At 41.4% G+C, this 14,962-nt stretch overlaps 52 non-coding genes and 14 pseudogenes across 52 annotated transcripts; all 66 read left to right on the top strand.

Annotated features, from left to right (window-relative positions):
* Positions 1–87: 87 nt before the first annotated feature.
* On the top strand, positions 88–206 carry LOC135062189 (5S ribosomal RNA). The gene has a single exon (XR_010248543.1). It is a non-coding gene; the product is annotated as a 5S ribosomal RNA (ribosomal RNA).
* Positions 207–313: 107 nt separating this feature from the next.
* LOC134895804 (5S ribosomal RNA) lies at positions 314–432 on the top strand. Its single transcript, XR_010171949.1, has one exon. It is a non-coding gene; the product is annotated as a 5S ribosomal RNA (ribosomal RNA).
* A 107-nt stretch (positions 433–539) lies between these two features.
* Positions 540–658, top strand: LOC135064608 (5S ribosomal RNA). Its single transcript, XR_010250914.1, has one exon. It is a non-coding gene; the product is annotated as a 5S ribosomal RNA (ribosomal RNA).
* Positions 659–765: 107 nt separating this feature from the next.
* LOC134895386 (5S ribosomal RNA) lies at positions 766–884 on the top strand (annotated as a pseudogene).
* A 107-nt stretch (positions 885–991) lies between these two features.
* On the top strand, positions 992–1,110 carry LOC134888501 (5S ribosomal RNA; annotated as a pseudogene).
* A 107-nt stretch (positions 1,111–1,217) lies between these two features.
* LOC134888078 (5S ribosomal RNA) lies at positions 1,218–1,336 on the top strand (annotated as a pseudogene).
* A 107-nt stretch (positions 1,337–1,443) lies between these two features.
* LOC134901173 (5S ribosomal RNA) lies at positions 1,444–1,562 on the top strand. The gene has a single exon (XR_010174666.1). It is a non-coding gene; the product is annotated as a 5S ribosomal RNA (ribosomal RNA).
* Positions 1,563–1,669: 107 nt separating this feature from the next.
* LOC134890505 (5S ribosomal RNA) lies at positions 1,670–1,788 on the top strand (annotated as a pseudogene).
* Positions 1,789–1,895: 107 nt separating this feature from the next.
* Positions 1,896–2,014, top strand: LOC135063262 (5S ribosomal RNA). The gene has a single exon (XR_010249596.1). It is a non-coding gene; the product is annotated as a 5S ribosomal RNA (ribosomal RNA).
* A 107-nt stretch (positions 2,015–2,121) lies between these two features.
* On the top strand, positions 2,122–2,240 carry LOC135062005 (5S ribosomal RNA). The gene has a single exon (XR_010248369.1). It is a non-coding gene; the product is annotated as a 5S ribosomal RNA (ribosomal RNA).
* A 107-nt stretch (positions 2,241–2,347) lies between these two features.
* LOC134884234 (5S ribosomal RNA) lies at positions 2,348–2,466 on the top strand. The gene has a single exon (XR_010168387.1). It is a non-coding gene; the product is annotated as a 5S ribosomal RNA (ribosomal RNA).
* Positions 2,467–2,573: 107 nt separating this feature from the next.
* On the top strand, positions 2,574–2,692 carry LOC135061945 (5S ribosomal RNA). The gene has a single exon (XR_010248310.1). It is a non-coding gene; the product is annotated as a 5S ribosomal RNA (ribosomal RNA).
* A 107-nt stretch (positions 2,693–2,799) lies between these two features.
* On the top strand, positions 2,800–2,918 carry LOC135069029 (5S ribosomal RNA). The gene has a single exon (XR_010255221.1). It is a non-coding gene; the product is annotated as a 5S ribosomal RNA (ribosomal RNA).
* Positions 2,919–3,025: 107 nt separating this feature from the next.
* Positions 3,026–3,144, top strand: LOC134901172 (5S ribosomal RNA). Its single transcript, XR_010174665.1, has one exon. It is a non-coding gene; the product is annotated as a 5S ribosomal RNA (ribosomal RNA).
* A 107-nt stretch (positions 3,145–3,251) lies between these two features.
* Positions 3,252–3,370, top strand: LOC134886114 (5S ribosomal RNA). Its single transcript, XR_010170206.1, has one exon. It is a non-coding gene; the product is annotated as a 5S ribosomal RNA (ribosomal RNA).
* Positions 3,371–3,477: 107 nt separating this feature from the next.
* On the top strand, positions 3,478–3,596 carry LOC135063271 (5S ribosomal RNA). Its single transcript, XR_010249605.1, has one exon. It is a non-coding gene; the product is annotated as a 5S ribosomal RNA (ribosomal RNA).
* Positions 3,597–3,703: 107 nt separating this feature from the next.
* Positions 3,704–3,822, top strand: LOC135062004 (5S ribosomal RNA). The gene has a single exon (XR_010248368.1). It is a non-coding gene; the product is annotated as a 5S ribosomal RNA (ribosomal RNA).
* A 107-nt stretch (positions 3,823–3,929) lies between these two features.
* On the top strand, positions 3,930–4,048 carry LOC135063241 (5S ribosomal RNA). Its single transcript, XR_010249575.1, has one exon. It is a non-coding gene; the product is annotated as a 5S ribosomal RNA (ribosomal RNA).
* Positions 4,049–4,155: 107 nt separating this feature from the next.
* On the top strand, positions 4,156–4,274 carry LOC135062003 (5S ribosomal RNA). The gene has a single exon (XR_010248367.1). It is a non-coding gene; the product is annotated as a 5S ribosomal RNA (ribosomal RNA).
* A 107-nt stretch (positions 4,275–4,381) lies between these two features.
* Positions 4,382–4,500, top strand: LOC134893005 (5S ribosomal RNA; annotated as a pseudogene).
* A 107-nt stretch (positions 4,501–4,607) lies between these two features.
* Positions 4,608–4,726, top strand: LOC135061187 (5S ribosomal RNA). The gene has a single exon (XR_010247577.1). It is a non-coding gene; the product is annotated as a 5S ribosomal RNA (ribosomal RNA).
* Positions 4,727–4,833: 107 nt separating this feature from the next.
* Positions 4,834–4,952, top strand: LOC135068799 (5S ribosomal RNA). Its single transcript, XR_010254991.1, has one exon. It is a non-coding gene; the product is annotated as a 5S ribosomal RNA (ribosomal RNA).
* A 107-nt stretch (positions 4,953–5,059) lies between these two features.
* LOC134885419 (5S ribosomal RNA) lies at positions 5,060–5,177 on the top strand. The gene has a single exon (XR_010169533.1). It is a non-coding gene; the product is annotated as a 5S ribosomal RNA (ribosomal RNA).
* A 107-nt stretch (positions 5,178–5,284) lies between these two features.
* On the top strand, positions 5,285–5,403 carry LOC134893410 (5S ribosomal RNA; annotated as a pseudogene).
* Positions 5,404–5,510: 107 nt separating this feature from the next.
* LOC135067461 (5S ribosomal RNA) lies at positions 5,511–5,629 on the top strand. The gene has a single exon (XR_010253674.1). It is a non-coding gene; the product is annotated as a 5S ribosomal RNA (ribosomal RNA).
* Positions 5,630–5,736: 107 nt separating this feature from the next.
* On the top strand, positions 5,737–5,855 carry LOC135069481 (5S ribosomal RNA). The gene has a single exon (XR_010255661.1). It is a non-coding gene; the product is annotated as a 5S ribosomal RNA (ribosomal RNA).
* Positions 5,856–5,962: 107 nt separating this feature from the next.
* Positions 5,963–6,081, top strand: LOC134892262 (5S ribosomal RNA; annotated as a pseudogene).
* Positions 6,082–6,188: 107 nt separating this feature from the next.
* On the top strand, positions 6,189–6,307 carry LOC135063240 (5S ribosomal RNA). The gene has a single exon (XR_010249574.1). It is a non-coding gene; the product is annotated as a 5S ribosomal RNA (ribosomal RNA).
* A 107-nt stretch (positions 6,308–6,414) lies between these two features.
* On the top strand, positions 6,415–6,533 carry LOC134889117 (5S ribosomal RNA; annotated as a pseudogene).
* Positions 6,534–6,640: 107 nt separating this feature from the next.
* On the top strand, positions 6,641–6,759 carry LOC134894048 (5S ribosomal RNA; annotated as a pseudogene).
* Positions 6,760–6,866: 107 nt separating this feature from the next.
* On the top strand, positions 6,867–6,985 carry LOC135062188 (5S ribosomal RNA). The gene has a single exon (XR_010248542.1). It is a non-coding gene; the product is annotated as a 5S ribosomal RNA (ribosomal RNA).
* A 107-nt stretch (positions 6,986–7,092) lies between these two features.
* On the top strand, positions 7,093–7,211 carry LOC134901838 (5S ribosomal RNA). The gene has a single exon (XR_010175316.1). It is a non-coding gene; the product is annotated as a 5S ribosomal RNA (ribosomal RNA).
* Positions 7,212–7,318: 107 nt separating this feature from the next.
* On the top strand, positions 7,319–7,437 carry LOC135059089 (5S ribosomal RNA). The gene has a single exon (XR_010245506.1). It is a non-coding gene; the product is annotated as a 5S ribosomal RNA (ribosomal RNA).
* Positions 7,438–7,544: 107 nt separating this feature from the next.
* On the top strand, positions 7,545–7,663 carry LOC135070351 (5S ribosomal RNA). Its single transcript, XR_010256519.1, has one exon. It is a non-coding gene; the product is annotated as a 5S ribosomal RNA (ribosomal RNA).
* A 107-nt stretch (positions 7,664–7,770) lies between these two features.
* On the top strand, positions 7,771–7,889 carry LOC134889845 (5S ribosomal RNA; annotated as a pseudogene).
* A 107-nt stretch (positions 7,890–7,996) lies between these two features.
* On the top strand, positions 7,997–8,115 carry LOC135063239 (5S ribosomal RNA). The gene has a single exon (XR_010249573.1). It is a non-coding gene; the product is annotated as a 5S ribosomal RNA (ribosomal RNA).
* A 107-nt stretch (positions 8,116–8,222) lies between these two features.
* On the top strand, positions 8,223–8,341 carry LOC135067322 (5S ribosomal RNA). Its single transcript, XR_010253541.1, has one exon. It is a non-coding gene; the product is annotated as a 5S ribosomal RNA (ribosomal RNA).
* Positions 8,342–8,448: 107 nt separating this feature from the next.
* LOC135066137 (5S ribosomal RNA) lies at positions 8,449–8,567 on the top strand. Its single transcript, XR_010252393.1, has one exon. It is a non-coding gene; the product is annotated as a 5S ribosomal RNA (ribosomal RNA).
* Positions 8,568–8,674: 107 nt separating this feature from the next.
* LOC135063238 (5S ribosomal RNA) lies at positions 8,675–8,793 on the top strand. Its single transcript, XR_010249572.1, has one exon. It is a non-coding gene; the product is annotated as a 5S ribosomal RNA (ribosomal RNA).
* Positions 8,794–8,900: 107 nt separating this feature from the next.
* LOC135067321 (5S ribosomal RNA) lies at positions 8,901–9,019 on the top strand. The gene has a single exon (XR_010253540.1). It is a non-coding gene; the product is annotated as a 5S ribosomal RNA (ribosomal RNA).
* Positions 9,020–9,126: 107 nt separating this feature from the next.
* On the top strand, positions 9,127–9,245 carry LOC135060257 (5S ribosomal RNA). The gene has a single exon (XR_010246648.1). It is a non-coding gene; the product is annotated as a 5S ribosomal RNA (ribosomal RNA).
* Positions 9,246–9,352: 107 nt separating this feature from the next.
* Positions 9,353–9,471, top strand: LOC135062002 (5S ribosomal RNA). Its single transcript, XR_010248366.1, has one exon. It is a non-coding gene; the product is annotated as a 5S ribosomal RNA (ribosomal RNA).
* Positions 9,472–9,578: 107 nt separating this feature from the next.
* LOC134891409 (5S ribosomal RNA) lies at positions 9,579–9,697 on the top strand (annotated as a pseudogene).
* A 107-nt stretch (positions 9,698–9,804) lies between these two features.
* Positions 9,805–9,923, top strand: LOC135062187 (5S ribosomal RNA). Its single transcript, XR_010248541.1, has one exon. It is a non-coding gene; the product is annotated as a 5S ribosomal RNA (ribosomal RNA).
* Positions 9,924–10,030: 107 nt separating this feature from the next.
* On the top strand, positions 10,031–10,149 carry LOC135061715 (5S ribosomal RNA). The gene has a single exon (XR_010248088.1). It is a non-coding gene; the product is annotated as a 5S ribosomal RNA (ribosomal RNA).
* Positions 10,150–10,256: 107 nt separating this feature from the next.
* On the top strand, positions 10,257–10,375 carry LOC134885242 (5S ribosomal RNA). The gene has a single exon (XR_010169360.1). It is a non-coding gene; the product is annotated as a 5S ribosomal RNA (ribosomal RNA).
* A 107-nt stretch (positions 10,376–10,482) lies between these two features.
* Positions 10,483–10,601, top strand: LOC134886419 (5S ribosomal RNA). The gene has a single exon (XR_010170502.1). It is a non-coding gene; the product is annotated as a 5S ribosomal RNA (ribosomal RNA).
* A 107-nt stretch (positions 10,602–10,708) lies between these two features.
* Positions 10,709–10,827, top strand: LOC134887858 (5S ribosomal RNA; annotated as a pseudogene).
* A 107-nt stretch (positions 10,828–10,934) lies between these two features.
* Positions 10,935–11,053, top strand: LOC135061400 (5S ribosomal RNA). The gene has a single exon (XR_010247782.1). It is a non-coding gene; the product is annotated as a 5S ribosomal RNA (ribosomal RNA).
* Positions 11,054–11,160: 107 nt separating this feature from the next.
* Positions 11,161–11,279, top strand: LOC135062001 (5S ribosomal RNA). The gene has a single exon (XR_010248365.1). It is a non-coding gene; the product is annotated as a 5S ribosomal RNA (ribosomal RNA).
* A 107-nt stretch (positions 11,280–11,386) lies between these two features.
* On the top strand, positions 11,387–11,505 carry LOC134895792 (5S ribosomal RNA). The gene has a single exon (XR_010171947.1). It is a non-coding gene; the product is annotated as a 5S ribosomal RNA (ribosomal RNA).
* A 107-nt stretch (positions 11,506–11,612) lies between these two features.
* LOC135059088 (5S ribosomal RNA) lies at positions 11,613–11,731 on the top strand. The gene has a single exon (XR_010245505.1). It is a non-coding gene; the product is annotated as a 5S ribosomal RNA (ribosomal RNA).
* Positions 11,732–11,838: 107 nt separating this feature from the next.
* Positions 11,839–11,957, top strand: LOC134887443 (5S ribosomal RNA; annotated as a pseudogene).
* A 107-nt stretch (positions 11,958–12,064) lies between these two features.
* On the top strand, positions 12,065–12,183 carry LOC135066136 (5S ribosomal RNA). Its single transcript, XR_010252392.1, has one exon. It is a non-coding gene; the product is annotated as a 5S ribosomal RNA (ribosomal RNA).
* A 107-nt stretch (positions 12,184–12,290) lies between these two features.
* LOC135063237 (5S ribosomal RNA) lies at positions 12,291–12,409 on the top strand. Its single transcript, XR_010249571.1, has one exon. It is a non-coding gene; the product is annotated as a 5S ribosomal RNA (ribosomal RNA).
* Positions 12,410–12,516: 107 nt separating this feature from the next.
* Positions 12,517–12,635, top strand: LOC135062000 (5S ribosomal RNA). Its single transcript, XR_010248364.1, has one exon. It is a non-coding gene; the product is annotated as a 5S ribosomal RNA (ribosomal RNA).
* Positions 12,636–12,742: 107 nt separating this feature from the next.
* LOC134892051 (5S ribosomal RNA) lies at positions 12,743–12,861 on the top strand (annotated as a pseudogene).
* Positions 12,862–12,968: 107 nt separating this feature from the next.
* On the top strand, positions 12,969–13,087 carry LOC135062186 (5S ribosomal RNA). Its single transcript, XR_010248540.1, has one exon. It is a non-coding gene; the product is annotated as a 5S ribosomal RNA (ribosomal RNA).
* A 107-nt stretch (positions 13,088–13,194) lies between these two features.
* On the top strand, positions 13,195–13,313 carry LOC135065209 (5S ribosomal RNA). Its single transcript, XR_010251495.1, has one exon. It is a non-coding gene; the product is annotated as a 5S ribosomal RNA (ribosomal RNA).
* Positions 13,314–13,420: 107 nt separating this feature from the next.
* On the top strand, positions 13,421–13,539 carry LOC135068590 (5S ribosomal RNA). Its single transcript, XR_010254785.1, has one exon. It is a non-coding gene; the product is annotated as a 5S ribosomal RNA (ribosomal RNA).
* A 107-nt stretch (positions 13,540–13,646) lies between these two features.
* Positions 13,647–13,765, top strand: LOC135070349 (5S ribosomal RNA). Its single transcript, XR_010256517.1, has one exon. It is a non-coding gene; the product is annotated as a 5S ribosomal RNA (ribosomal RNA).
* A 107-nt stretch (positions 13,766–13,872) lies between these two features.
* On the top strand, positions 13,873–13,991 carry LOC134895780 (5S ribosomal RNA). The gene has a single exon (XR_010171946.1). It is a non-coding gene; the product is annotated as a 5S ribosomal RNA (ribosomal RNA).
* Positions 13,992–14,098: 107 nt separating this feature from the next.
* Positions 14,099–14,217, top strand: LOC134901208 (5S ribosomal RNA). Its single transcript, XR_010174699.1, has one exon. It is a non-coding gene; the product is annotated as a 5S ribosomal RNA (ribosomal RNA).
* A 107-nt stretch (positions 14,218–14,324) lies between these two features.
* LOC135060600 (5S ribosomal RNA) lies at positions 14,325–14,443 on the top strand. The gene has a single exon (XR_010246993.1). It is a non-coding gene; the product is annotated as a 5S ribosomal RNA (ribosomal RNA).
* A 107-nt stretch (positions 14,444–14,550) lies between these two features.
* LOC134885914 (5S ribosomal RNA) lies at positions 14,551–14,669 on the top strand. The gene has a single exon (XR_010170016.1). It is a non-coding gene; the product is annotated as a 5S ribosomal RNA (ribosomal RNA).
* Positions 14,670–14,776: 107 nt separating this feature from the next.
* Positions 14,777–14,894, top strand: LOC135068649 (5S ribosomal RNA). Its single transcript, XR_010254844.1, has one exon. It is a non-coding gene; the product is annotated as a 5S ribosomal RNA (ribosomal RNA).
* Positions 14,895–14,962: the final 68 nt, after the last annotated feature.

Raw genomic sequence — 14,962 nt, 5'->3', positions numbered from 1 at the left:
TTCTGTTGATGCATTCCATTTTCAAACGTATTCATTTATGAACCAGTAGTTAGAAGTAGAAAAGTTCTAACAGAAACCACAAAGCTCATCTACAGCCACACCACACTGGATACGCCCAATCTCATCTGATCTTGGAAGCTAAGCAGTGTTGGGTCTGGTTAGTACTTGGATGGGAGACCACCTGGGAATACAAGGTGCTGTAGATATTTTTATACTGCCAACACCGTTCTGTTGATGCATTCCATTTTCAAACGTATTCATTTATGAACCAGTAGTTAGAAGTAGAAAAGTTCTAACAGAAACCGCAAAGCTCATCTACAGCCACACCACACTGGATACGCCCAATCTCATCTGATCTTGGAAGCTAAGCAGTGTTGGGCCTGGTTAGTACTTGGATGGGAGACCACCTGGGAATACAAGGTGCTGTAGATATTTTTATACTACCAACACCGTTCTGTTGAGGCATTCCATTTTCAAACGTATTCATTTATGAACCAATAGTTAGAAGTAGAAAAGTTCTAACAGAAACCACAAAGCTCATCTACAGCCACACCACACTGGATACGCCCAATCTCATCTGATCTTGGAAGCTAAGCAGTGTTGGGCCTGGTTAGTACTTGGATGGGAGACCACCTCGGAATACAAGGTGCTGTAGGTAATTTTATACTGCCAACACCATTCTGTTGATGCATTCCATTTTAAAACGTATTCATTTATGAACCAGTAGTTAGAAGTAGAAAAGTTCTAACAGAAACCAAAAAGTTCATCTACAGCTACACCACACTGGATACGTCGAATCTCATCTGATCTTGGAAGCTTAGCAGTGTTGGGCCTGGTTAGTACTTGGATGGGAGACCACCTGGAAATACAAGGTGCTGTAGATATTTTTATACTGCCAACACCGTTCTGTTGATGCATTCCATTTTCTAACGTATTCATTTATGAACCAGTAGTTAGAAGTAGAAAAGTTCTAACAGAAACCACAAAGCTCATCTACAGCCACACCACACTGGATACGCCCAATCTCATCTGATCTTGGAAGCTAAGCAGTGTTGGGCCTGGTTAGTACTTGGATGGGAGTCCACCTCGGAATACAAGATGCTGTAGATAATTTTATACTGCCAACACCGTTCTGTTGATGCATTCCATTTTAAAACGTATTCATTTATGAACCAGTAGTTAGAAGTAGAAAAGTTCTAACAGAAACCACAAAGCTCATCTACAGCCACACCACACTGGATACGCCCAATCTCGTCTGATTTTGGAAGCTAAGCAGTGTTGGGCCTGGTTAGTACTTGGATGGGAGACCACCTGGGAATACAAGCTGCTGTAGATATTTTTATACTACCAACACCGTTCTGTTGATGCATTCCATTTTCAAACGTATTCATTTATGAAACAGTAGTTAGAAGTAGAAAAGTTCTAACAGAAACCATAAAGCTCATCTACAGCCACACCACACTGGATACGCCCAATCTCATCTGATCTTGGAAGCTAAGCAGTGTTGGGCCTGGTTAGTACTTGGATGGGAGACCACCTGGGAATACAAGGTGCTGTAGATGTTTTTATACTGCCAACACCGTTCTGTTGATGCATTCCATTTTCAAACGTATTCATTTATGAACCAGTAGTTAGAAGTAGAAAAGTTCTAACAGAAACCACAAAGCTCATCTACAGCCACACCATACTGGATACGCCCAATATCATCTGATCTTGGAAGCTAAGCAGTGTTGGGCCTGGTTAGTACTTGGATGGGAGACCACCTCGGAATACAAGGTGCTGTAGATATTTTTATACTGCCAACACCGTTCTGTTGATGCATTCCATTTTAAAACGTATTCATTTATGAACCAGTAGTTAGAAGTAGAAAAGTTCTAACAGAAACTACAATGCTCATCTACAGCCACACCACACTGGGTACGCCCAATCTCATCTGATCTTGGAAGCTAAGCAGTGTTGGGCCTGGTTAGTACTTGGATGGGAGACCACCTGGGAATGCAAGGTGCTGTAGATATTTTTATACTGCCAACACCGTTCTGTTGATGCATTCCATTTTCAAACGTATTCATTTATGAACCAGTAGTTAGAAGTAGAAAAGTTCTAACAGAAACCACAAAGCTCATCTACAGCCACACCACACTGGATACGCCCAATCTCATCTGATCTTGGAAGCTAAGCAGTGTTGGGCCTGGTTAGTACTTGGATGGGAGACCACCTCGGAATACAAGGTGCTGTAGATAATTTTATACTGCCAACACCGTTCTGTTGATGCATTCCATTTTAAAACGTATTCATTTATGAACCAGTAGTTAGAAGTAGAAAAGATCTAACAGAAACCAGAAAGTTCATCTATAGCAACACCACACTGGATACGCCCAATCTCATCTGATCTTGGAAGCTAAGCAGTGTTGGTCCTGGTTAGTACTTGGATGGGAGACCACCTGGGAATACAAGGTGCTGTAGATATTTTTATACTGCCAACACCGTTCTGTTGATGCATTCCATTTTAAAACGTATTCATTTATGAACCAGTAGTTAGAAGTAGAAAAGTTCTAACAGAAACCACAAAGCTCATCTACAGCCACACCACACTGGATACGCCCAATCTCATCTGATCTTGGAAGCTAAGCAGTGTTGGGCCTGGTTAGTACTTGGATGGGAGACCACCTCGGAATACAAGGTGCTGTAGATAATTTTATACTGCCAACACCGTTCTGTTGATGCATTCCATTTTAAAACGTATTCATTTATGAACCAGTAGTTAGAAGTAGAAAAGTTCTAACAGAAACCACAAAGCTCATCTACAGCCACACCACACTGGATACGCCCAATCTCGTCTGATCTTGGAAGCTAAGCAGTGTTGGGCCTGGTTAGTACTTGGATGGGAGACCACCTGGGAATACAAGCTGCTGTAGATATTTTTATACTACCAACACCGTTCTGTTGATGCATTCCATTTTCAAACGTATTCATTTATGAAACAGTAGTTAGAAGTAGAAAAGTTCTAACAGAAACCATAAAGCTCATCTACAGCCACACCACACTGGATACGCCCAATCTCATCTGATCTTGGAAGCTAAGCAGTGTTGGGCCTGGTTAGTACTTGGATGGGAGACCACCTGGGAATACAAGGTGCTGTAGATGTTTTTATACTGCCAACACCGTTCTGTTGATGCATTCCATTTTCAAACGTATTCATTTATGAACCAGTAGTTAGAAGTAGAAAAGTTCTAACAGAAACCACAAAGCTCATCTACAGCCACACCATACTGGATACGCCCAATATCATCTGATCTTGGAAGCTAAGCAGTGTTGGGCCTGGTTAGTACTTGGATGGGAGACCACCTGGGAATACAAGGTGCTGTAGATATTTTTATACTGCCAACACCGTTCTGTTGATGCATTCCATTTTAAAACGTATTCATTTATGAACCAGTAGTTAGAAGTAGAAAAGTTCTAACAGAAACTACAAAGCTCATCTACAGCCACACCACACTGGGTACGCCCAATCTCATCTGATCTTGGAAGCTAAGCAGTGTTGGGCCTGGTTAGTACTTGGATGGGAGACCACCTGGGAATGCAAGGTGCTGTAGATATTTTTATACTGCCAACACCGTTCTGTTGATGCATTCCATTTTCAAACGTATTCATTTATGAACCAGTAGTTAGAAGTAGAAAAGTTCTAACAGAAACCACAAAGCTCATCTACAGCCACACCACACTGGATACGCCCAATCTCATCTGATCTTGGAAGCTAAGCAGTGTTGGGCCTGGTTAGTACTTGGATGGGAGACCACCTCGGAATACAAGGTGCTGTAGATAATTTTATACTGCCAACACCGTTCTGTTGATGCATTCCATTTTAAAACTTATTCATTTATGAACCAGTAGTTAGAAGTAGAAAAGATCTAACAGAAACCAGAAAGTTCATCTATAGCAACACCACACTGGATACGCCCAATCTCATCTGATCTTGGAAGCTAAGCAGTGTTGGGCCTGGTTAGTACTTGGATGGGAGACCACCTGGGAATACAAGGTGCTGTAGATATTTTTATACTGCCAACACCGTTCTGTTGATGCATTCCATTTTAAAACGTATTCATTTATGAACCAGTAGTTAGAAGTAGAAAAGTTCTAACAGAAACCACAAAGCTCATCTACAGCCACACCACACTGGATACGCCCAATCTCATCTGATCTTGGAAGCTAAGCAGTGTTGGGCCTGGTTAGTACTTGGATGGGAGACCACCTCGGAATACAAGGTGCTGTAGATAATTTTATACTGCCAACACCGTTCTGTTGATGCATTCCATTTTAAAACGTATTCATTTATGAACCAGTAGTTAGAAGTAGAAAAGTTCTAACAGAAACCACAAAGCTCATCTACAGTCACACCACACTGGTTACATCCAATCTCATCTGATCTTGGAAGCTAAGCAGTGTTGTGCCTGGTTAGTACTTGGATGGGAGACCACCTGGGAATACAAGCTGCTGTAGATATTTTTATACTACCAACACCGTTCTGTTGATGCATTCCATTTTCAAACGTATTCATTTATGAAACAGTAGTTAGAAGTAGAAAAGTTCTAACAGAAACCATAAAGCTCATCTACAGCCACACCACACTGGATATGCCCAATCTCATCTGATCTTGGAAGCTAAGCAGTGTTGGGCCTGGTTAGTACTTGGATGGGAGACCACCTGGGAATACAAGGTGCTGTAGATGTTTTTATACTGCCAACACCGTTCTGTTGATGCATTCCATTTTCAAACGTATTCATTTATGAACCAGTAGTTAGAAGTAGAAAAGTTCTAACAGAAACCAGAAAGTTCATCTACAGCAACACCACACTGGATACGCCCAATCTCATCTGATCTTGGAAGCTAAGCAGTGTTGGGCCTGGTTAATACTTGGATGGGAGACCACCTGGGAATACAAGGTGCTGTAGATATTTTTATACTGCCAACACCGTTCTGTTGATGCATTCCATTTTCAAACGTATTCATTTATGAACCAGTAGTTAGAAGTAGAAAAGTTCTAACAGAAACCACAAAGCTCATCTACAGCCACACCACACTGGATACGCCCAATCTCATCTGATCTTAGAAGCTAAGCAGTGTTGGCCTGGTTAGTACTTGGATGGGAGACCACCTGGGAATACAAGGTGCTGTAGATATTTTTATACTGCCAACACCGTTCTGTTGATGCATTCCATTTTCAAACGTATTCATTTATGAACCAGTAGTTAGAAGTAGAAAAGTTCTAACAGAAACCACAAAGCTCATCTACAGCCACACCACACTTGGTAAGCCCAATCTCATCTGATCTTGGAAGCTAAGCAGTGTTGGGCCTGGTTAGTACTTGGATGGGAGACAACCTGGGAATACAAGGTGCTGTAGATATTTTTATACTGCCAACACCGTTCTGTTGATGCATTCCATTTTCAAACGTATTCATTTATGAACCAGTAGTTAGAAGTAGAAAAGTTCTAACAGAAACCACAAAGCTCATCTACAGCCACACCACACTGGATACGCCTAATCTCATCTGATCTTGAAAGCTAAGCAGTGTTGGGCCTGGTTAGTACTTGGATGGGAGACCACCTGGGAATACAAGGTGCTGTAGATAATTTTATACTGCCAACACCGTTCTGTTGATGCATTCCATTTTAAAACGTATTCATTTATGAACCAGTAGTTAGAAGTAGAAAAGTTCTAACAGAAACAACAAAGCTCATCTACAGCCACACCACACTGGATACGCCCAATCTCATTTGATCTTGGAAGCTAAGCAGTGTTGGATCTGGTTAGTACTTGGATGGGAGACCACCTGGGAATACAAGGTGCTGTAGATATTTTTATACTGCCAACACCGTTCTGTTGAGACATTCCATTTTCAAACGTATTCATTTATGAAACAGTAGTTAGAAGTAGAAAAGTTCTAACAGAAACCATAAATCTCATATACAGCCACAGCACACTGGATACGCCCAATCTCATCTGATCTTGGAAGCTAAGCAGTGTTGGGCCTGGTTAGTACTTGGATGGGAGACCACCTCGGAATATAAGGTGCTGTAGATATTTTTATACTGCCAACACCGTTCTGTTGATGCATTCCATTTTAAAACGTATTCATTTATGAACCAGTAGTTAGAAGAAGAAAAGTTCTAACAGAAACCAGAAAGTTCATCTATAGCAACACCACACTGGATACGCCCAATCTCATCTGATCTTGGAAGCTAAGCAGTGTTGGGCCTGGTTAGTACTTGGATGGGAGACCACCTGGGAATACAAGGTGCTGTAGATATTTTTATACTGCCAACACCGTTCTGTTGATGCATTCCATTTTAAAACGTATTCATTTATGAACCAGTAGTTAGAAGTAGAAAAGTTCTAACAGAAACCACAAAGCTCATCTACAGCCACACCACACTGGATACGCCCAATCTCATCTGATCTTGGAAGCTAAACAGTGTTGGGCCTGGTTAGTACTTGGATGGGAGACCACCTCGGACTACAAGGTGCTGTAGATAATTTTATACTGCCAACACCATTTTGTTGATGCATTCCATTTTAAAACGTATTCATTTATGAACCAGTAGTTAGAAGTAGAAAAGTTCTAACAGAAACCAAAAAGTTCATCTACAGCCACACCACACTGGATACGTCGAATCTCATCTGGTCTTGGAAGCTTAGCAGTGTTGGGCCTGGTTAGTACTTGGATGGGAGACCACCTGGGAATACAAGGTGCTGTAGATATTTTTATACTGCCAACACCGTTCTGTTGATGCATTCCATTTTCAAACGTATTCATTTATGAACCAGTAGTTAGAAGTAGAAAAGTTCTAACAGAAACCACAAAGCTCATCTACAGCCACACCACACTGGATACGCCCAATCTCATCTGATCTTGGAAGCTAAGCAGTGTTGGGTCTGGTTAGTACTTGGATGGGAGACCACCTGGGAATACAAGGTGCTGTAGATATTTTTATACTGCCAACACCGTTCTGTTGATGCATTCCATTTTCAAACGTATTCATTTATGAACCAGTAGTTAGAAGTAGAAAAGTTCTAACAGAAACCGCAAAGCTCGTCTACAGCCACACCACACTGGATACGCCCAATCTCATCTGATCTTGGAAGCTAAGCAGTGTTGGGCCTGGTTAGTACTTGGATGGGAGACCACCTGGGAATACAAGGTGCTGTAGATATTTTTATACTACCAACACCGTTCTGTTGAGGCATTCCATTTTCAAACGTATTCATTTATGAACCAGTAGTTAGAAGTAGAAAAGTTCTAACAGAAACCACAAAGCTCATCTACAGCCACACCACACTGGATATGCCCAATCTCATCTGATCTTGGAAGCTAAGCAGTGTTGGGCCTGGTTAGTACTTGGATGGGAGACCACCTGGGAATACAAGGTGCTGTAGATATTTTTATACTGCCAACACCGTTCTGTTGATGCATTCCATTTTCAAACGTATTCATTTATGAACCAGTAGTTAGAAGTAGAAAAGTTCTAACAGAAACCACAAAGCTCATCTACAGCCACACCACACTGGATACACCCAATCTCATCTGATCTTGGAAGCTAAGCAGTGTTGGGCCTGGTTAGTACTTGGATGGGAGACCACCTGGGAATACAAGGTGCTGTAGATATTTTTATACTACCAACACCGTTCTGTTGAGGCATTCCATTTTCAAACGTATTCATTTATGAAACAGTAGTTAGAAGTAGAAAAGTTCTAACAGAAACCATAAAGCTCATCTACAGCCACACCACACTGGATACGCCCAATCTCATCTGATCTTGGAAGCTAAGCAGTGTTGGGCCTGGTTAGTACTTGGATGGGAGACCACCTCGCAATATAAGGTGCTGTAGATATTTTTATACTGCCAACACCGTTCTGTTGATGCATTCCATTTTAAAACGTATTCATTTATGAACCAGTAGTTAGAAGTAGAAAAGTTCTAACAGAAACCAGAAAGTTCATCTATAGCAACACCACACTGGATACGCCCAATCTCATCTGATCTTGGAAGCTAAGCAGTGTTGGGCCTGGTTAGTACTTGGATGGGAGACCACCTGGGAATACAAGGTGCTGTAGATATTTTTATACTGCCAACACCGTTCTGTTGATGCATTCCATTTTAAAACGTATTCATTTATGAACCAGTAGTTAGAAGTAGAAAAGTTCTAACAGAAACCACAAAGCTCATCTACAGCCACACCACACTGGATACGCCCAATCTCATCTGATCTTGGAAGCTAAGCAGTGTTGGGCCTGGTTAGTACTTGGATGGGAGACCACCTCTGAATACAAGGTGCTGTAGATATTTTTATACTACCAACACCGTTCTGTTGAGGCATTCCATTTTCAAACGTATTCATTTATGAAACAGTAGTTAGAAGTAGAAAAGTTCTAACAGAAACCATAAAGCTCATCTACAGCCACACCACACTGGATACGCCCAATCTCATCTGATCTTGGAAGCTAAGCAGTGTTGGGCCTGGTTAGTACTTGGATGGGAGACCACCTCGGAATATAAGGTGCTGTAGATATTTTTATACTGCCAACACCGTTCTGTTGATGCATTCCATTTTAAAACGTATTCATTTATGAACCAGTAGTTAGAAGTAGAAAAGTTCTAACAGAAACCAGAAAGTTCATCTATAGCAACACCACACTGGATACGCCCAATCTCATCTGATCTTGGAAGCTAAGCAGTGTTGGGCCTGGTTAGTACTTGGATGGGAGACCACCTGGGAATACAAGGTGCTGTAGATATTTTTATACTGCCAACACCGTTCTGTTGATGCATTCCATTTTAAAACGTATTCATTTATGAACCAGTAGTTAGAAGTAGAAAAGTTCTAACAGAAACCACAAAGCTCATCTACAGCCACACCACACTGGATACGCCCAATCTCATCTGATCTTGGAAGCTAAGCAGTGTTGGGCCTGGTTAGTACTTGGATGGGAGACCACCTCTGAATACAAGGTGCTGTAGATATTTTTATACTGCCAACACCGTTCTGTTGATGCATTCCATTTTAAAATGTGTTCATTTATGAACCAGTAGTTAGAAGTAGAAAAGTTCTAACAGAAACCACAAAGCTCATCTACAGCCACACCACACTGGGTACGCCCAATCTCATCTGATCTTGGAAGCTAAGCAGTGTTGGGCCTGGTTAGTACTTGGATGGGAGACCACCTGGGAATACATGGTGCTGTAGATATTTTTATACTGCCAACACCGTTCTGTTGATGCATTCCATTTTCAAACGTATTCATTTATGAACCAGTAGTTAGAAGTAGAAAAGTTCTAACAGAAACCACAAAGCTCATCTACAGCCACACCACACTGGATACGCCCAATCTCATCTGATCTTGGAAGCTAAGCAGTGTTGGGCCTGGTTAGTACTTGGATGGGAGACCACCTCGGAATACAAGGTGCTGTAGATAATTTTATACTGCCAACACCATTCTGTTGATGCATTCCATTTTAAAACGTATTCATTTATGAACCAGTAGTTAGAAGTAGAAAAGTTCTAACAGAAACGAAAAAGTTCATCTACAGCCACACCACACTGGATACGTCAAATCTCATCTGATCTTGGAAGCTTAGCAGTGTTGGGCCTGGTTAGTACTTGGATGGGAGACCACCTGGGAATACAAGGTGCTGTAGATATTTTTATACTGCCAACACCGTTCTGTTGATGCATTCCATTTTCAAACGTATTCATTTATGAACCAGTAGTTAGAAGTAGAAAAGTTCTAACAGAAACCACAAAGCTCATCTACAGCCACACCACACTGGATACGCCCAATCTCATCTGATCTTGGAAGCTAAGCAGTGTTGGGTCTGGTTAGTACTTGGATGGGAGACCACCTGGGAATACAAGGTGCTGTAGATATTTTTATACTGCCAACACCGTTCTGTTGATGCATTCCATTTTCAAACGTATTCATTTATGAACCAGTAGTTAGAAGTAGAAAAGTTCTAACAGAAACCACAAAGCTCATCTACAGCCACACCACACTGGATACGCCCAATCTCATCTGATCTTGGAAGCTAAGCAGTGTTGGGCCTGGTTAGTACTTGGATGGGAGACTACCTGGGAATACAAGGTGCTGTAGATATTTTTATACTACCAACACCGTTCTGTTGAGGCATTCCATTTTCAAACGTATTCATTTATGAAACAGTAGTTAGAAGTAGAAAAGTTCTAACAGAAACCATAAAGCTCATCTTCAGCCACACCACACTGGATACGCCCAATCTCATCTGATCTTGGAAGCTAAGCAGTGTTGGGCCTGGTTAGTACTTGGATGGGAGACCACCTCGGAATATAAGGTGCTGTAGATATTTTTATACTGCCAACACCGTTCTGTTGATGCATTCCATTTTAAAACGTATTCATTTATGAACCAGTAGTTAGAAGTAGAAAAGTTCTAACAGAAACCAGAAAGTTCATCTATAGCAACACCACACTGGATACGCCCAATCTCATCTGATCTTGGAAGCTAAGCAGTGTTGGGTCTGGTTAGTACTTGAATGGGAGACCACCTGGGAATACAAGGTGCTGTAGATATTTTTATACTGCCAACACCGTTCTGTTGATGCATTCCATTTTCAAACGTATTCATTTATGAAACAGTAGTTAGAAGTAGAAAAGTTCTAACAGAAACCACAAAGCTCATTTACAGCCACACCACACTGGATACGCCCAATCTCATCTGATCTTGGAAGCTAAGCAGTGTTGGCCCTGGTTAGTACTTGGATGGGAGACCACCTCAGAATACAAGGTGCTGTAGATATTTTTATACTGCCAACACCGTTCTGTTGATGCATTCCATTTTAAAACGTATTCATTTATGAACCAGTAGTTAGAAGTTGAAAAGTTCTAACAGAAACCACAAAGCTCATCTACAGCCACACCACACTGGATACGCCCAATCTCATCTGATCTTGGAAGCTAAGCAGTGTTGGGCCTGGTTAGTACTTGGATGGGAGACCACCTGGGAATTCAAGGAGCTGTAGATATTTTTATACTACCAACACCGTTCTGTTGATGCATTCCATTTTCAAACGTATTCATTTATGAAACAGTAGTTAGAAGTAGAAAAGTTCTAACAGAAACCATAAAGCTCATCTACAGCCACACCACACTGGATACGCCCAATCTCATCTGATCTTGGAAGCTAAGCAGTGTTGGGCCTGGTTAGTACTTGGATGGGAGACCACCTCGGAATACAAGGTGCTGTAGATATTTTTATACTGCCAACACCGTTCTGTTGATGCATTTCATTTTAAAACGTATTCATTTATGAACCAGTAGTTAGAAGTAGAAAAGTTCTAACAGAAACCAGAAAGTTCATCTACAGCCACACCACACTGGATACGCCCAATCTCATCTGATCTTGGAAGCTAAGCAGTGTTGGGCCTGGTTAGTACTTGGATGGGAGACCACCTGGGAATACAAGGTGCTGTAGATATTTTTATACTACCAACACCGTTCTGTTGAGGCATTCCATTTTCAAATGTATTCATTTATTAACCAGTAGTTAGAAGTAGAAAAGTTCTAACAGAAACCACAAAGCTCATCTACAGCCACACCACACTGGATATGCCCAATCTCATCTGATCTTGGAAGCTAAGCAGTGTTGGGCCTGGTTAGTACTTGGATGGGAGACCACCTGGGAATACAAGGTGCTGTAGATATTTTTATACTGCCAACACCGTTCTGTTGATGCATTCCATTTTCAAACGTATTCATTTATGAACCAGTAGTTAGAAGTAGAAAAGTTCTAACAGAAACCACAAAGCTCATCTACAGCCACCCCACACTGGATACGCCCAATCTCATCTGATCTTGGAAGCTAAGCAGTGTTGGGCCTGGTTAGTACTTGGATGGGAGATTACCTGGGAATACAAGGTGCTGTAGATATTTTTATACTACCAACACCGTTCTGTTGAGGCATTCCATTTTCAAATGTATTCATTTATGAAACAGTAGTTAGAAGTAGAAAAGTTCTAACAGAAACCATAAAGCTCATCTACAGCCACACCACACTGGATACGCCCAATCTCATCTGATCTTGGAAGCTAAGCAGTGTTGGGCCTGGTTAGTACTTGGATGGGAGACCACCTCGGAATATAAGGTGCTGTAGATATTTTTATACTGCCAACACCGTTCTGTTGATGCATTCCATTTTAAAACGTATTCATTTATGAACCAGTAGTTAGAAGTAGAAAAGTTCTAACAGAAACCAGAAAGTTCATCTATAGCAACACCACACTGGATACGCCCAATCTCATCTGATCTTGGAAGCTAAGCAGTGTTGGGCCTGGTTAGTACTTGGATGGGAGACCACCTGGGAATACAAGGTGCTGTAGATATTTTTATACTGCCAACACCGTTCTGTTGATGCATTCCATTTTCAAACGTATTCATTTATGAACCAGTAGTTAGAAGTAGAAAAGTTCTAACAGAAACCACAAAGCTCATCTACAGCCACACCACACTGGATACGCCCAATCTCATCTGATCTTGGAAGCTAAGCAGTGTTGGGCCTGGTTAGTACTTGGATGGGAGACCACCTCGGAATACAAGGTGCTGTAGATAATTTTATACTGCCAACACCATTCTGTTGATGCATTCCATTTTAAAACGTATTCATTTATGAACCAGTAGTTAGAAGTAGAAAAGTTCTAACAGAAACCAAAAAGTTCATCTACAGCCACACCACACTGGATACGTCGAATCTCATCTGATCTTGGAAGCTTAGCAGTGTTGGGCCTGGTTAGTACTTGGATGGGAGACCACCTGGGAATACAAGGTGCTGTAGATATTTTTATACTGCGAACACCGTTCTGTTGATGCATTCCATTTTCAAACGTATTCATTTATGAACCAGTAGTTAGAAGTAGAAAAGTTCTAACAGAAACCACAAAGCTCATCTACAGCCACACCACACTGGATACGCCCAATCTCATCTGATCTTGGAAGCTAAGCAGTGTTGGGTCTGGTTAGTACTTGGATGGGAGACCACCTGGGAATACAAGGTGCTGTAGATATTTTTATACTGCCAACACCGTTCTGTTGATGCATTCCATTTTCAAACGTATTCATTTATGAACCAGTAGTTAGAAGTAGAAAAGTTCTAACAGAAACCACAAAGCTCATCTACAGCCACACCACACTGGATACGCCCAATCTCATCTGATCTTGGAAGCTAAGCAGTGTTGGGCATGGTTAGTACTTGGATGGGAGACCACCTGGGAATACAAGGTGCTGTAGATATTTTTATACTACCAACACCGTTCTGTTGAGGCATTCCATTTTCAAACGTATTCATTTATGAAACAGTAGTTAGAAGTAGAAAAGTTCAAACAGAAACCATAAAGCTCATCTACAGCCACACCACACTGGATACGCCCAATCTCATCTGATCTTGGAAGCTAAGCAGTGTTGGGCCTGGTTAGTACTTGGATGGGAGACCACCTCGGAATATAAGGTGCTGTAGGTATTTTTATACTGCCAACACCGTTCTGTTGATGCATTCCATTTTAAAATGTATTCATTTATGAACCAGTAGTTAGAAGTAGAAAAGTTCTAACAGAAACCAGAAAGTTCATCTATAGCAACACCACACTGGATACGCCCAATCTCATCTGATCTTGGAAGCTAAGCAGTGTTGGGTCTGGTTAGTACTTGGATGGGAGACCACCTGGGAATACAAGGTGCTGTAGATATTTTTATACTGCCAACACCGTTCTGTTGATGCATTCCATTTTAAAACGTATTCATTTATGAACCAGTAGTTAGAAGTAGAAAAGTTCTAACAGAAACCACAAAGCTCATCTACAGCCACACCACACTGGATACGCCCAATCTCATCTGATCTTGGAAGCTAAGCAGTGTTGGGCCTGGTTAGTACTTGGATGGGAGACCACCTGGGAATACAAGGTGCTGTAGATATTTTTATACTGCCAACACCGTTCTGTTGATGCATTCCATTTTAAAACGTATTCATTTATGAACCAGTAGTTAGAAGTAGAAAAGTTCTAACAGAAACCACAAAGCTCATCTACAGCCACACCACACTGGATACGCCCAATCTCATCTGATCTTGGAAGCTAAGCAGTGTTGGGCCTGGTTAGTACTTGGATGGGAGACCACTTGGGAATACAAGGTGCTGTAGATATTTTTATACTACCAACACCGTTCTGTTGATGCATTCCATTTTCAAACGTATTCATTTATGAAACAGTAGTTAGAAGTAGAAAAGTTCTAACAGAAACCATAAAGCTCATCTACAGCCACACCACACTGGATACACCCAATCTCATCTGATCTTGGAAGCTAAGCAGTGTTGGGCCTAATTAGTACTTGGATGGGAGACCACCTCGGAATACAAGGTGCTGTAGATATTTTTATACTGCCAACACCGTTCTGTTGATGCATAACATTTTAAAACGTATTCATTTATGAACCAGTAGTTAGAAGTAGAAAAGTTCTAACAGAAACCAGAAAGTTCATCTACAGCAACACCACACTGGATACGCCCAATCTCATCTGATCTTGGAAGCTAAGCAGTGTTGGGCCTGGTTAGTACTTGGATGGGAGACCACCTGGGATTACAAGGTGCTGTAGATGTTTTTATACTGCCAACACCGTTCTGTTGATGCATTCCATTTTCAAACGTATTCATTTATGAACCAGTAGTTAGAAGTAGAAAAGTTCTAACAGAAACCACAAAGCTCATCTACAGCCACACCACACTGGATACGCCCAATCTCATCTGATCTTGGAAGCTAAGCAGTGTTGGCCTGGTTAGTACTTGGATGGGAGACCAACTGGGAATACAAGGTGCTGTAGATATTTTTATACTGCCAACACCGTTCTGTTGATGCATTCCATTTTCAAACGTATTCATTTATGAACCAGTA

This window comes from Pseudophryne corroboree, chromosome 3 (assembly GCF_028390025.1).
Source record: "Pseudophryne corroboree isolate aPseCor3 chromosome 3, aPseCor3.hap2, whole genome shotgun sequence".
NCBI classification, from domain to species: domain Eukaryota; kingdom Metazoa; phylum Chordata; class Amphibia; order Anura; family Myobatrachidae; genus Pseudophryne; species Pseudophryne corroboree.
This window is presented reverse-complemented; position numbering and strand designations above follow the sequence as displayed.